Source organism: Stylophora pistillata, chromosome 5 (genome assembly GCF_964205215.1).
Source record: "Stylophora pistillata chromosome 5, jaStyPist1.2, whole genome shotgun sequence".
Taxonomy (NCBI): domain Eukaryota; kingdom Metazoa; phylum Cnidaria; class Anthozoa; order Scleractinia; family Pocilloporidae; genus Stylophora; species Stylophora pistillata.
This window is the reverse complement of record NC_142523.1, coordinates 16,215,124-16,220,989: the sequence shown is the minus strand read 5'-3', so window position 1 is coordinate 16,220,989 and position 5,866 is coordinate 16,215,124. Positions and strand designations below refer to the sequence as shown.

The window sequence follows — 5,866 nt, the reverse complement described above, 5'->3', positions numbered from 1 at the left end:
ATCTTCCCTTAAGTGAGTTTGCTCAAGCCAATTTTTCCCCCCCTAAAGTGAGTTTGCTCAAGCCAGTCCCCCCCCCCTAATTAAGTCCCAGCCCTGACATTCCTTTGTCCTTTGGGCGATAATGGTGTCCATGTATTGTTTGTTTGATGCAAGCCGATCACTAGGCAATGTGATGGATTTTCATCTTTAAACTTGTTGATGTGTTTTAACGCTACAAATCGGAGACTTGCGTTGAGTAGTTTAAATTAAGAGTGAGTATTTTTGTGGTTCCCGTTGATCTGTTCTCGAATGTATTTTTTCATGTGTTTTATTTCTGAGACTTATTAAGGTTAATATCTATGGAGGTTTTTCTGATTACGGAGGTTATAACTAACTAAAGATTGTGTTGACACGGTCCTATGAACCGTTATCTCGCATAGCACAGCTGTGGTGTCAACTTCCAAAGTTAAGAAAACAACCAAATGAGAATATAAGTGCGTATGTTTTTGTGGCTATTGTCTCCTTGAGGCGGCGAAGCCACATATGTGTCTCACTTGTCACCACTGTATCGAATCGATCAGGGTTTTTGATCATAAGACGTGAAAATTTATCCGTTTCGACGACTTTGCATCCGGTTTTCAGTTTCGATAATTTTTTTTTTGTTTTTTTTTTGTTTTTTTTTTGCGGTTTTGGGTAATTTTATGTTTATTGTACGATAATTTGGTAATATCAGCTAAATTGAAATTGTAAATTGGCCACCATCTTTACGGTGGCCAATTTACAATTTCAACTTACTTGATACAGAGTTAATTACCAAATTACCTTGTTACCCCCACCGACGCAGCACCACAGTCTCTTTAGAACTCACCTCCTTTATTGTTTATTGTACGGTTTTGCGGTTTTAAGAAACCCAAATGCCGCTTTTCTTTGGAGACTAATTAATGAAAACTTCGTTTCTTTGGACACAGCTCAGACCAATGAATGATCCCATAATGTAGTAGCTTGAGTTTTGGTATAAAAAAGTTGTTTTTAGAGTTTTAAGAGTTAGATTTGGAGTAAATCATAGAGAAAATTACGTAGACGTTGTAGTAGCAAGCATAATATATTAAGGAAGAAGCCTGTGTGATCCAAGACTCTCGGTACCTTCCGCTTACGCGCCGATCAAGTGATGGAAACTGTATGAGAAGATAATTAGTTTTGAACTAATCAAAATAATGGGGGATTTCGTTTATCCATTACGTAATCAAACAATCTGTATGCGGCACGTGTTTTCACCCATGTATGGCCTTGTTCCACGTGCCTGTGATACAACGTTATTTATGTCTTTTTTTTCTCAGGTCTGATTTCCACTATTGCTCAAATAGTGCTTTACTGCGAAGGATCGTTCTTATATACGTCTCATAACCGCAGTTCACTCATATGTTTCATATGTTTGTTGTTGTTCGATTTATCATCTACGGGTTTATATCGAATTAATTTGATGGCCTGCTCCCAGTTGGCTTGTTAGCTCAATTGGTAGAGCGCTGCACTAGTATCGCAGAGGTCAGTGGTTCGAATCCCGTACAGGCCTGAAATTTTTTTCAGGTCTGATTTCCACTATTGCTCAAATAGTGCTTTACTGCGAAGGATCGTTCTTATATACGTCTCATAACCGCAGTTCACTCATATGTTTCATATGTTTGTTGTTGTTTAATGTCTTTTTGTTCAAACATGCGAGGAGCTGTAAGTAGGATTTAAGAAAAGCGTTCTAACATAATCGTTAACTCAAGTGAATAAACCGTGACCTAAAAAGGAAGCATAATACAGCTTGTTCACGTTTTCGACATAGCTTCAACATCCCCCTCCCCAGAAAACTTATGGAATTTACCGTCGTCCATGCCCGGGAAGGGGAATTTGAACCTTGCCTGGCTGGGGTGGGGAATTTGAACCAGAAGCTTCAAGCATTTCCAGCGGATTTATAAAATATGGTGGGGTGATAAGTAAACAGTTCATTTTAGCCAGCGAATGGCTAATAAGAATTGGTCTACAAGGTCTAGGTTTTAAAGCCTGGTCAATGTGTAGAAAGTAATAGTCGCTGATTTTTCCTCTTATAAAAACATTGGGTGCGGCATGTGAACACAATTTTTGCTAAGGGGGCCGGGAATTTGAACAAACCAATCTTCCAAAGTTCAAATTCCCGGGGAGTTATTGAAGCATCGAATTAATTGATGTATTTGCGAGATACTCCAAATAGTTTCCCCTAACAACTCAATATCCTCTGTCCTTTGGTCGATTACGGTCATCGTGTATGGTGAATCAATTCTGAAATAGCGCAAAACTTTTCACACACCTTCTTTTCGATGCACGCTGATCACGATACGGTGTGATAAACTTTCATGTTCAAAATCTGTTGACGTGTTTTAATGGTACAAATTGCAGACTTGTTTTGAGTAGTTTATTAAACTAAGAATAATATTTTTGTGGTTCCTGTTGATCCATTCGTGAATGTGATTTCTCTATAATTATCACTATTTTAAGTGTTTATTTTTAAAAGAATTGAAACCTTTTTATCAGCATTAGGTTCACATTAATAAATGTGTTCTAATTATGGAGGTTATCATTGATTTAATCCTTTTATTAAAATGCTTCAAATTGTTTATCACAGGTCAAATGTGCCGCTATCTTGCGTAGCGCACAGGTATGGTGTCAACTTTGAAAGTTAAGAAAACACCACCAGGTGAGAATATAAGCACGTAAATACCTTTTTGTTGATAGCAATTCAGTAGTCTTAGCTGGAGTTGTAGTCTAAAGAAGTTGTTTTACGATTTAGATTCAGAGTTGAATTAATCAGAGAGGAAATGTTATAGTCCTGATACATAAAAGAAGGAGGCTTTCGGATCCGAGACCGTCTTGATATTTTCTGCTTAACATATTTGCCCAACCAAGTTTCCCCCTGATATCTCACATATTTTGACCTTTCAGTCAATAAGGGGATGTACGTATTCTGGATCGATCGTTAGGGACCTTAAGGAACCACGACGGCGACGGCAACGAGGACGTGGAAAAAAAAGAGATCTAATTGGCAGAACAATAGCTGAGCACGTGCGTTTTGAAACTTTGTACATTTCTTAGCCGTCCTATGCAAAACAACAACGTGAAATCACCAAAATTTGCGTCGTCTGCAAACCGAAACCGCGACGGCAAATTATTTTAATTTTCATTTGGAACTAAACGCTACTTTTATACGTCATGCTGAAGTTGAGCTGTGGCGCTATATGAGACAGTAAGCTCCTGCAGCCATGTTTGAAATTCTAACTAAGAGTAGAAATTCATTTTTTAATCGGAGCCTTCCTTGGCGTTGCCTTTCTGACTGCTTAAGGTCCCTATTAACTAATAAAAAACGTGCTAAACACCGTTTGTTTGCTCTACGCCGATCATGAGGCGGTGTCATGATTTCATCTCTAAACTCAATGAAGTGTTTTAATGTTACAAACTACAGATTTGTGTTGAGAATGATATTTTTGTGGTTCTTGTTAATCTTTGGTCAAATTTGATGTTTCTACGATTATCATTATTTTATGTGTTTTAAGCATTTTAATCATAGCAAGGTTCACATCTGTGAGTGTTTTCTGATTACAGAGGTTATCTCTAGAATATAAGGGGCCAGTGCTTAAATTGTTTTTCAAATGGTTATGTGTGCTTCTATCTTACACTGAGCACAGATGGTTCAGAAAACACAACAAGTAGGCATATTAGTGTGTATCTTTTTGGTTATAGGTGGAAGTGAGGTACGAAAACAGTGGGACAACCTCTCTAATGCTTCTAAAATGCAAAGAAGCTCATACTGTCATCATGTTTAATAACACAAGTCGAGAAGTTTAATTGTTTATTGTTATTGTTTTATTACAGAAACAAACTTCAACTCATTCAGGGAAAAAAATCAACAAACAATCCTAAATAACTATACAGTATGAATTAAAACATGTAAAGAAAAGTTTAATAGAGCAGAAGTTTTAAATCGGAGTAATAGAATCCTATTTTTGAGAAAAGTGCTTGTGACAAAAAGTAACTTTGATTTATTGGGGATGTGGGAAATATGAGAAAATTATGAAAGCTGAAATAATGGCTAAATGAAAATGGAATATCCTACTGCATTTTTCAGAGAAAATAACAGGGCTGATTAGGACTGGGCTCTAGACACTTCCTCTATCATAATTATTCCCATCCAGAGTAAGCATCAGCCAAGGAACGACCAGCGCACTGCCCTACCCATAGTTCCACAGTAACCACGCCCTGTGGAATGTTTTCACAGTATCCATTAAATGATCTGTGATGAAGCAGATTAAGACTCCCAGATAACCAAGCTTTGTACACAACAGCCTCAATTGTCATTGGTCCACTGCATTCATTTCCATTAAACTTGAAGAACCACAATGAGTACTGCCACAGACTCTCATATTACCCTGGAATGAGACTTTAACGGCTGTATCAGACTGCAGCTTGTTGAATGAGCAATCCTTTTACCAATAACAAGAAGACAATCTTACTTCAAAGAATTATTTTTAACAATAGCAAGATAGGGAATTAAAATGACCTTGTACTTGTCCTGCCTCCTATGAAGTGCAGAATTGTAATAAAGTCAATTAATAGTTTAAGTTCAGTAGCGTTTTACAAAATCTCTTTTTCCGATATGGTTGTTGTAGAATGCTCAATTTATGTTTCATCGCATGCTTGTCGATATTTCTTCATCTTGATTTTCCATTATTGGCACCATTATTCATATTTTTCCACACACACTTGTACACTGTTTCCAGTTGGCTTGTGACACTGCACCATTCACACTTTCTCCTTTCTCTCCCCTTGGTCCCACCTCTCCTTTTACAATCTTCATTCTTGGCGGTCCACTGACACCACGTGACCCTTGATCAGCTTTATCTCTTCTTATTCCTATCATTCCATTTTTTCCACGCAAGCGTTGATTTCCTTTTTCTTCTCTTGTCCCTGTCATGCCTCTCGGTCCCTGGACACCAGGCTCTCCCTTGGCTCCATCTTTTCCTTGTTGTCCTCGCGACCTCGGGGTTCCAGGAATTCCAGGCATTCCTGGTATGCCATTGGATCCAGGAATCCCAGAAAATCTTCGAGCGAAGATAGATATCTGTAAAGAACAAGGAAAATTTTGTAATTGGCTCGACTTACTAGATATTCATTGATATTTACTTACCGGCTGAGGTAACACAGTAGTTTCTTCGAGAAGTAATTACTTGGTAAACTTCAGGAGACAGCTGGGAGTAGTAAATGATCTCACAGTGTAGCGTAGACATCCCCGAAAGAAGATATTTACAGTAATATTCTACTTTGTCTTTAAAAAGTTATTATTGATAAGGGATTTGTTTTTCCCTTAGCTTGGAAATGAATACTCATATAATTAATGAAGTAAACATACGACGATCGCAATTCTAGTTTGGTAAATAGTCGTCGTTAAGACATAAAGCGTACCTCACATGGGTTTTTGTCAGCGCCAGCTTGAGCATTGTGTTGTTGAGGACTGGTAGTTGTTCCCATTAAACTTACTCCTGGAAAGAAAGACACCAAGACAGCCGTCATAAGAAGTGATGCCACACTTTAATGATTGCTTTACGTAAAAACTTTGTTTTCTCTGTAAAATATCCCCTTCTGTAGGTGCGTATTTATATCATAGGGAATTTCAACAGATGTAGGATGTCAGTTACCATGTTTTAAAAAGAATCTTGATAAGAAGGCGCTGAAGATAAATGATAACAAAGTTGTAAACTGCTCGAAAATCAAATACGGCCACGCGGAATGTTTAGAGAACACGAGTGTCTTCCCATTATTCCAAGTGGCTTTATCACGTCATAGAACCCAGAAAATGCGTTCTCTTGCTTTTGTG

The 5,866-nt window shown here is 37.8% G+C and overlaps 1 pseudogene; it reads right to left on the bottom strand.

Annotated features, from left to right (window-relative positions):
• Window positions 1–3,954: 3,954 nt before the first annotated feature.
• LOC148730542 (collagen triple helix repeat-containing protein 1-like) lies at window positions 3,955–5,571 on the bottom strand (annotated as a pseudogene).
• Window positions 5,572–5,866: the final 295 nt, after the last annotated feature.